Raw genomic sequence first — 10,937 nt, forward strand, 5'->3', positions numbered from 1 at the left:
ATATATATATATATTAATTAATTAATTAAATTTTTTTTTTAAAATTCACAACTTTAAAAATAGTAAATTTAATTTTTATTTTTTTTAAACAGAATTAATTTCCAAACCAATTTATTTCCAAGGAAATTATTTATTACACAATTTCTCCAAAATAATATAATAAAATAATTTCTCTTAACTTCTAATAATACAATAAATTTAATTGATGATTAAATTTATTTCTAGAATAACTAATTATATCAGAGAGATACACAAATATTAAAATGGACTGCCATAGCGAAATATCAAAACAAAAATCAAACAAGAGGGAATGGTTTCTTTGGTAAATCTCATTCCTCACAAATCTTGCAATTTTCATGCACAAGAAAAATCTTGGCAAAATTTGCAATAATAAAATTTCCCAATCTTCTCAAAATTTTAATCTAAAAACACCCAAAAAATACTTCTTTCCACAAACCAAAAATCAACTTCAGGAATGGACTTTAGCCAAGAACAAGAAATAATCAGACAAGATTTTAGATTTTGACAAACATCTTAACACACATCATTCAGAAAGATAGAAGAAATAGAAATATTTTCTTTAAAACAAACAATCAAAAGAAGCCACTCAACCTGGTATAGCTTTCCTTGAAGAAATTTGTAGAAGAGAACCAATCTTTCAACAAGCTTCCAAATAAATTTCTGTTCACCTAAATACCTAACCTATTTCCTGTGTGTCCTAAGATAATGACCTATTCCTCTTTTTAAACTAAAATTCTAGCTTCAATAGCTTTTTCTCAAAAACCTAAATTTATAATAAAAGTAATTTTATTTTCTTTTCTAATTTTATAACAAAAGATAAACTAACATGCAATAATTAAAAATCATTATTCTTTCTTTTCTTTTCTTTTCTCATGCAAATTAATTAATTATCTAAATAAAGAAATTAAAGCAATACTTTAATTCTAGTTAATTATTTTATTCATTCATTTATTTATTGTTTTATTCTTTTATTTTTTTATAATTCTAGGAAATAATAAATACAATGAATTTAATTTATTTTTCCACAAAAACTTTAATAAAAATATATTTCTAATATCATGCAACTTGCAACTTAATTTAATAATTTCTTTTAATTAACTAAATTTATAATCTCAATGCATAAACAATTCAACTATGAGATAATACCATAAATTTAATTAATTAATTAAAACCACTAAACACACAACTAAGCAAATCAAAGCAAAGACTCATAAGAAGATCAAAATGACAAAAATACGAAGGTCGAACAAACTGACAGGATGACGAACTAACGACACTCACACAAGTGTAACTGAATAAAATAGGGTCACCTACTATCTCCTCCACTTCCATCAGAAAATATAAGGCACGCTCAAACCTATGAAGCCAGGTGAAGATGATACCCCGTACCTACCCAGTACTTGTACCTGCAATATCCTGCATCATCAAACCACACATGCATATATACTATATAGAAGACACGACATACACACTAATGAAGGAGAATCACAATGTTCCTTGTCTCACTGAAATGTGTGAAAGAAAATTGTCCCCTTGCATCCAATACACTTGCAGACACACAACATATAATTTCACATTGCATAAATAAAGTAAAGTGTCAGTACATAGCAATAATCCATAAAAATGTCATACATTACAAGTACAAAAATACTGCAAATATGTTATGTTTCTCATATCCAGATAAAGCATGAAATAATGTCATATAATTCTGAATAAAACATCATGGTAATGTATCCACTGGAAACAAACAATAATAAAATATGAGTCTAATGAGTTCAAATGAGTAGGGACTACATATCTCTTGCTACTAATATTATTATTTTCATGCCTTTTTTGCAAGAACTTCATGTTCAGTAGTTGTAGTCTCATAAATTGTAACCCCTTTATTCAAAAAAATTTTGGGCCTTTAATTTTTGTGTCTCCTTATAGCTCATTTTGAGCCTATTTTCATCTTATCTCTTCCAAATTGTTGCCATATATAATGAGGTGACCAAATACTATATCCTAGGACCTTCTACTTAATGAACAACTTTATATTGTCCTTTTTGGGTTGGACTAGGGTGCCTAGTGCCCTAGTCCTGGTGAACTATGATACCCAATGCCACAATTTTTGCAAAAGGAGTGCACATTTGAGAATTTGTCAGTGTCTATTCCTACCATTCCTAATATTTTGATACTACCATTGAAAATTAGTCTAAATATAAATATACCTTGAGAACCCTATATAAGGAAACCATTTATCATTCATAAATCCTAATTCATGTAAGTTACAGGTTAAAATTCAAGCATTCCTAATCCCTTTAAGAGGAAATCTAAGTACAAGGAAAATCAAGATGCATCAACTGATCATCAAGTATTATTTCAAGGTGGATTTTGTTATTATTTATCATGTTATTGCATTAACACTTGTAGGACTAATCTAAAGAGAATTTTATCACCACCATTATTGATTCTTAATATATAATCTTATTAATTCAAAATTTCATTTCTAATGCAGCCTTTTTGCTATAAGGGGTAAGCTCTCTTTTTCATTATAATAGTTATAATGGAGGTTGAAAAACCAACATAAGGTTTTACTTAAGCAAGCCCCTATATATCATAACATTTTTACCCCTTCTCTCTATGCGAGTTAAAGATCTAAAAACAAAATGTTGTAGATTTGCATGGAGTGGACTAAGACACATAACCCTAGAGTTTTAATAGGAAAAGACCCCTGGACTATGTAAATTAACTCCATAATCCAAAACTCTTAGGCTAAATTTTTTTGGGGAAGATCTATAGAGCCTCCTGATCTAGAATGTAATGTCTCAGCTGAAAAAAAACATATTTAGGACTAGGGTGTGTAGCTCCATCTCCAAATTTGTGTTATAGGTTCCTTTCTACATCTCATTTCCGATTTTATATTTATGAGTTAGTTGCTTATTATATTTCTATATGTTTATGTCAAATCTTGTGAATTTTCCATCATCTTACCTCGTCATTACACACATCAAATCAAGTCAAATCAAGAAGAGGAAATAGTCATCAAAAACTTCTAAGTATCCTTTGGAATTGAAGTTTGATCTTGTTAACTATCCCCTCCAATGAATTACATTCATGATTTAGATCTTAGTTTATTGCATTAGGATAGGACTCCAATTCATACATTTCCTTTTAGTGAATCCAACATATCTTACATGAATATTTTTTTATTTTCACTTTAAGATCTGATTTTTGCATAAAAATATTAGAATTGAATTTATTCATTATGGAAAAATATTATTTCTGTAGTCGAATTAATAACAACATATTACTCTTTCTTATATCATTACTATCACATTGATTAATATGACATTTGTTATTGTTTACAAAGATATTTCATATCTACAAATATGTCACAATCTTCTCAATTAGTAAGTTCTATGACAAAAACATTTCATAGTTTAGATAGTGGCCTAGCATCCCTTATATTAAAAACTTGTGTTGTGTTGTAACTGATGTCAAACTCGCTAGTGTTGTCATTGATATTGTTCAGTTGTGGGCATGTTGTAAATGGTCTATAAATGGGTGTTTAAATATCGTTATGTTGTTCAGTGGAGATGTTGAGAAGGTATGAGGTGTTTCCAATAGGCTAGTGTAGTGAAAGTCACAATATACATGAAACAATGTTTAAATGTCTTCATGCAAGAATGATTTGCATTCCTCTAGTTCTTGATGTTCATGGCATTGTGGTTCTAGATATAATGTCTATATTTTGTGGATGTTGCACTATCATGTTTTCAAGTTCTTACTTTCTTAGATGATGGAATTGTTTGTGGCACTTTGCTAATAGTAACGTTGTCTATTAGGATTGGTTTAGAGAATTCTTTTCATTTCTCTACTACAGTGATTAAAGTTTTATAGCTTGGAAGACATATTCCTCTGGTTTGTGTAGTATTATAATTCATATTTCTAGTGTTGGTTTGATTGGCAAGCGAAAATATATTGTTCTACATTCAATGTTATAAGTTTTGGTGGTCTCTACCTGACTCAGGTGGAATATCTTATTTGCATCATTCTCTCTTGATCTAGATATGTATTGGTAGTTGCATTTGAATTTTTATATGGGTCCTATAGTGGTATCTATAGATCAACATAAAGTGAGTTGCATTGGGTGATGTGTTTGGGTCAATCGCTTAACATTTTTCAATTTTTTTATACATGTTACTTTATATACTAACTTTGGTGGGTCTTATAGCATGTCTAGTTCATTGAAATTGACTGTGTAAGATGTATTGTGATGTATTTCGGTCCCCTTTATCTCCTCAAGTGGACCAAATTGTGTATTTTTGGTTTGGGTAGCTGACTTTTTGTAATTCATCTTTATTTTGTTTGTGTCCAAAATAACTGAGTGTTTCAATGTATAATATTGTATAAATGGAAGTGTGGATGTATGAGTTGATGTATGGAATGTATTTGGAATATTATGAACTTTATTTGAATCATATGCAAGTAGCATAAGTGTGAATTTTAGTTTGCGATGAGATGTGATGATCATATCTTTAGTGAGATAGTGTGTTAATACAATGAATAATGTTAGAGATCATTTCCATGATATTTTTCACTTGACATAGTAGTTCAAGGATAGTTTCATATTCAAAAGATATTATTCATTACAATTTATTATTTCCCTATACCTATCAAAAGACAATGAATCCTTTGGCAACCTATGTAGCTCTTTGTATCTTGCCTTGAGATTGTGTGACTGAGCATTGTAAGTCCTTTATATCTTTCTCTATGGTTGTGTAACTTATTTTTTAAAGTCAAATTAGGTGCAACGAGCTCAATTTCCTTGGGCCTAAAATATTGTAATAATTTATTCATATTGTCTATGTGATTCTCACTATGTCTTTTTCCCTCCCTAGATTTTGTATGTAAATTTGGTGTTCTTGTGTGTGTGTTGATCTTTGTCCTTTCATGTTTTATATTTGCATAGACAAGGGAATGCAAAGAATCATGATAGGACAAAAAGTGGCGATTTGAAAAAATGCATTTTTCCATTGCCCAAAAATGCAAAAATTAGCTTTGACTTTTTCCTTTGATTGGGAGAAAGTACATGTTGCCATGGCGAATCAATAACCTATTAGCCATGCATGATCTGACCAATTTTTTTAAAAAAACTAGCACCTTCATACACTCTTGTAAGCCGTATCATGAAAATAATCAAGTTTTTAATTATGTTAAAGCTGTTGCAAAATCCTTTGGCAGATCTAATCCTAACCTTACTTTGCTCAACATAGATCATTCATTCTGCTATCAAAATTTTTTGGGAAATAGAGTTTTTCAGCTGACTGTTATGAATTTTTTTGTACTTTGAACCTTTGAACCAACATAAAAAGGTTCAATGGTTTAGTCTGTGACAATCCAATTCTGCACATAATTTCGTTAGTCCAAAAATGCAACCAAAAAAAAGTTGAGGATTATTTTAATCTGAAGACAACCCACCTAATATTTTGGTCTTAAATATTTCCAAATTTAATTTCATGGCCATACGAATTCACATACTATATTATTTTAATATTTTATCAATGCAACAATATGGTTGGCAGGGTCTATTTACAAAGGAAGTACCCTGATTGAGCGAGTTGTTCAAAAATAGTTAAAAAATCATATGTAATTTTAAATATCATAACTGATCATAAATTTTCATGGCCCCAAGATGCCTGGTTAACCTAGGGTGAATTTAATAAATAGTGGTTGTAGGAGAAATTCAATTTAAAAAAAAAAAAAGCCAAAGGAAACACATGGCATCAACAATGTTACCTATTAGGAGATTGTCTATTCCACCTAAGAAAGAGTTGGTGCATAAAGCAAATTTAAGTTCTTGGGGGTAAAAAGGTTTTTCATACTTCCACTTTTATGGTGTAATTAAAAGGAAATCTTTTGTTAAAAATTTAGGGAACAATAAGATGTGTCATGGAAAAGAATTCACATTCTATTTTTATGATGTAATTTAAAGAATTGGTTATTGATAACTGAAAAGGTCTTGCCAGAAAGAAGGAGATTAAATAAAATGGAGGTGACAAAGAAAATAGGAGAGGCTACAGAAAGGGAGCAGTTTTCTTTTATCAGTCACCATTTTGTTTTGTTGTACATGGATCTGAGTTTGTGGGATCAATTTTTCATTGAAGAACAAAAAAAATGTAGATTAACATGTATATTCATTTGTGTTTTCTTTTAGATTGAAAATTCTAAATGTCTCTGTAATCATTTTCGATGCAAATTCCATTATATCAAACAAAGGGGATTGTTTTTATGAATCCATGAATTCAAAATAATGAAGGTATTATAAAGTTTGTTGTTCATCCTTTTCATTGTTTCTCATCCATGAGTGTGGGAAGGGGTTATCTGTGTGTTACTTCTTTGCACTCGTTTAATTCTAAATATAAAATTTCGCATCTACTTCATGGCTATAGGTAGATTGTTGTTTTCATTCTTTCCCTTCTGGTTAAAAGCATAACCTGCAATTTTATTCATTACATCACTTTCAAAGGTAGCTGCACCTTGTAAAGTAAGAAAAGAGCACTTGCAAATACTATTGCAAATGCCTCAACTATCAGTTCATTTTTGTCTTTCGATTTGGGAATTTGGAGTCAAGTTTGCAAATATTTTAAGAAAGACAAATTTGTTAACCAACATATTTTTTGTGACTCTGCTGGGGATATCGAATTCAAAGATCAATCTTTTCTTTCCTTGGGTTTTGAAGACATCTCTGTGTGCATGGAGATTGGCGACTCTGTTGAATAACTATGCAATATTAAAAAGTTAGAATAAATGGGAGAAGACCAGACCCTACTATCACAAAAACTCTTGAGATAGATGACAAAGTGTTGCATGACTTTTGGGATCACTGAAAAGAAAGTATTTCTGAAACTGTAAAAACAAAGAAGAGTATGGAACATGATCACATATTTGCACTCTTATGGATGATCCTTTGCACTATATTTCACAAGATGAAAGAGCTAGAAGAAAGATCAAATTTTCTACAAGCACATGAGAAAAGAATATCCCAACTTAAAGAGGAATTACAAACTGATGATAAGGATGCTCTAGTTGTCTCATTTTCTTTTCTTTCTTGCAACTATCCAATCTTGAGTGAGAAAGAAGTCCAAGGGGTAACAATTCAGCCTCATGAAGAATTAACATTATTAAGCAAGAATGATCAAGACAACATTGGAGGGCTTGTGAGCCTGAATGATAAAGATTCATTTAAATATTTTTGTTCTTAAGAAATATAAAGTTTTAGTATTGAAATTAATGAAAGTCAACTTGTCCCAAAAAATTTTAAAGATGAAAGTTTTTCAGATTAACACATAGCCAAAATATGCAACCTTCAATTTTATAGAAGAAGATGGTAAGAATGATTCTTTGCAAAATTTTAATGAATCTATTTTGGAGTCGTTTCACTTTGAAGATACAATGATGTTACTTGAAGGTTTATCTAATGAGGTTTGTGTTAGAAATAAATCAAAATCATACTCTATGAAATATTTTTTGAATTCTGAAAATGTGAAAGGAAAAGAAGATTTTAGAATAAATACATAGCAAGAAAGTAGTAAAGTTGTAAAAGCATTGAAATCTCTAGAATTGCTGAAGGTTTTGGAAGACATTTCTCTTTGTGAAGAGGAAATCATATGTCAGTTTTTGTCATCCATTGAAGGAGAAGTCTCACACATAAAAAATTTAGGTATTAATTCATCTCAAGCCTTGGTTTTGGATAGGGAGTTTTCAGATCTGATTGCAGTAAAGAAAGATGAAATTTTTTCAGCTAGTGTAGATCCTATACTTGATGAAGTCTTTTTTTATTCCAAGCTCAGTATAAATGCTAAAATTTCTTTTAAGAGAGATGCTTTTAATAGTAGAAATTCTAAAGATGATCCAGCCATTCCTTTAGGAATTTCTGAGTATTATTATTTGCAATCAAAAATTGAAAAGGGCTTGAGTAATACTATACAGTGGACTAGAGAAGATACAAACTTTTATGATGAAAAATGACTTTTTGAAGGTGAACACATGTACATGATATTCTTGCACTTCATTAATATGAGATTTAGTGATGAGGTCGACATTGGGTGGCCGTAGTTCTCAATTTTATATTGTTTCCACTGTTCGTTGTTCCAAAAAGGCATATATTTCTCCTAGCTAGTTAATGGCTTTGCATAGCCATTTGGGAATTGGTTTTGCTCAACCTAGTCTGGGTGTGTAAGGGTCTTAATTTCCTTTTTCTTTTGTATGATTTTTTGCCTAGTTTTCCAGTTTTGGGTTGTGGTTAGTCTAGTCTCTATTTTGGCTTTATTAATTTTGGCTTACTAGTTTTGTTTTGTTCATTTGGTCTCTTTGCCCTCTTCCCCTCCACCCTCTACAAGATTTATCATAATTTCTAACTTTGTTTCCACACTAATTATGGAACTATCCCATGCCAAAGATTTTGGAGTTCTCTACATTTGCAAGAAAAAGAAGTCCCTAGACAAAGCCAATTGTTAGACATGCTTGATCTGACCCATTTAAAAAGAAAAAATTGCAAAATTGTTTGGTAGATCTAATCCTAACCTCATTTTTCTCAACATAGATCATTCATTTTGCTGTCAAAATTTTGTGGGAAATGTAGTTTTTCAGCTGAAAGTTCTAAATTTTTTTTTGCATTGAACCTCTGAACCAATATAAAAAATTTCAATGGTTAAATGGTTTAATGGTTCAATGGTTCAGTCTATGATGGTCCAATTCTGCATATATATCTGCCAGTCCAAAAATGCAGCCCAAAAAAAGTTGTGGATTATTTTAATGTGACGACAACCACATAATATTTTGGTCTTAAATGTTCCTAGATTTAATTTCATGATCATATGAGCTCACATAATATATTATTTTAATATTTTCTCAATGCAGCAATATGGTTGGCAGGGTCAACTTACAAAGGAAGTACCTTGATTAGGAAAGATGTTAAAAAATGGTTAAAAACCCATTTGTAATTTTAAATATCACAACCGATCACAATTTTTCATGGCCCCAAGGTTCTCGGTTAACCAAGGGTAAATTTAATAAAAGGTGGTTGGAGGAGAAATTCAAATTTAAAAAAAAAATTAAGGAAACACAAGAAACCTGAAATGTTACTTTTCAAGAGCTCTTATATTCAACCTGATAAAGAGTTGGTGCATAATGTAATTTTAAGTTCTTGGGGGTAAAATTTATTTTCATACTTACACTTTTATGGTGTACTTAAAGGGATAGCCTTTGTTAAAAATTTACAGAACAACAAGATGTGTCATGGAAAAGAAATTCATATTTTATTTTTACGATGTAATTTAAAGAATCAATTATTAATAACTGAAAAGGTCTTACAAGAAAGAAGGAGATTAAATAAAATGGAGGTGACAAAGAAAAGAGGAGATTCTTTAGGGAGAAGAGGAGAGGGTATAGAAAGGGAGCAGTTTTCTTATATCAGTGACCATTTTGTTTTGTTGTACATGAATATGAGTCTGTGGGCTTGATTTTTCATTGAGGAGTAAAACAAATGCAGATTAACCTATCCATTATTCATTTGTGTTTTCTTTTAGATTGAAAATTCTGAATGTCTCTATAATCATTCTCGATGCAAATTCCATTATATCAAACAAAGGGGATTGTCTTTATGAATCTGTGAATTCGAAATAATCAATCTATTATAAAGTTTGTTATTCATCCTTTTCATTGTTTCTCATCCATGAGTGTGGGAAGGGGTGATCTATGTGTTACTTCTTTGCATTCATTTAATTCCAAATATAAACTTTCACATCTATTTCATGGCTATGGGTAGATGGTTGTTTGCCTTCTTTTCCTTTTGGTTAAAGAAATAACCAACAATTTAATTCATTGCATAACTTTTGAAGGTAGTTGCACCTTGTAAAATAAGCAGAGAGCACTTGCAAATACTATTGTAAGTGACTCAATTGTTGGTTCATTTTTGCGTTTCGATTTGGGCATTTGGAGTCAAGTTTGCAAATATTTTAAGAAAGAGAAATTTGTTAACCAATATAACCTAAACTAACATTTTTTATTAATGGATATCCATTAATACCAAATATCCATTTCTAACATATATCCATTTTGTTGAGCATTCTATGAAAAAATAAAAAAATAAATATATTATATGATAAAATATATTGTATATGGTAATATATTACATATTATAATATGTAATATATAATGATATTATGTAATATATTATAATATATAATAAACTATAACATATAATATATTATATTATTATAACATAACATGTTATGTTATAATAATATAACATATTATATATTATATTATATATTATAGTTTATAATATGTTATATTTTTATAATGTTGTACATATATAATTAAAAAAAATAACTGCCACATAATAAATATCCATTCTAAATGTATATCAATTATCTATGGCACAATAAAACCAAAATCCAACCCGAGATGGTGATTTTCATGAATCAAAGCAATGTTTGTGCCAATGGAAAAGAGTGAAACAATGGATATCAATAAACAATTGATATTCATTTCAAACAAGCAAATTTTCTTGCCAAATTCAACAAGGTATTCTGATCTCATTACCCTTTTACATTTTTTTGGTCTTTGCATTCATTTTTTGGTATTATATGAAAAAATTAGGTTTTCTAATATAAAATGTTGTTTGGAGTTGAAATTTTCTTATTTTTTAAAATATTGTACTTCAACTAGGTTTATCCAAGGATGAGAATGAAAACCTTACCCCAAAAAACCCCCTACACAATCAAACCCACCCAATAAAACCCTGTTTCAATTGAGAACTTGATTAATGCAAATTTGACTAAATTAAACGATATTTTATAGCTATATCGTAGGAAACCTTGTTTGTCTACAATGATATTTCCCAACTATTTCTATTAAGTTACATGCAC

Source organism: Cryptomeria japonica, chromosome 5, assembly GCF_030272615.1.
Source record: "Cryptomeria japonica chromosome 5, Sugi_1.0, whole genome shotgun sequence".
Classification (NCBI taxonomy): domain Eukaryota; kingdom Viridiplantae; phylum Streptophyta; class Pinopsida; order Cupressales; family Cupressaceae; genus Cryptomeria; species Cryptomeria japonica.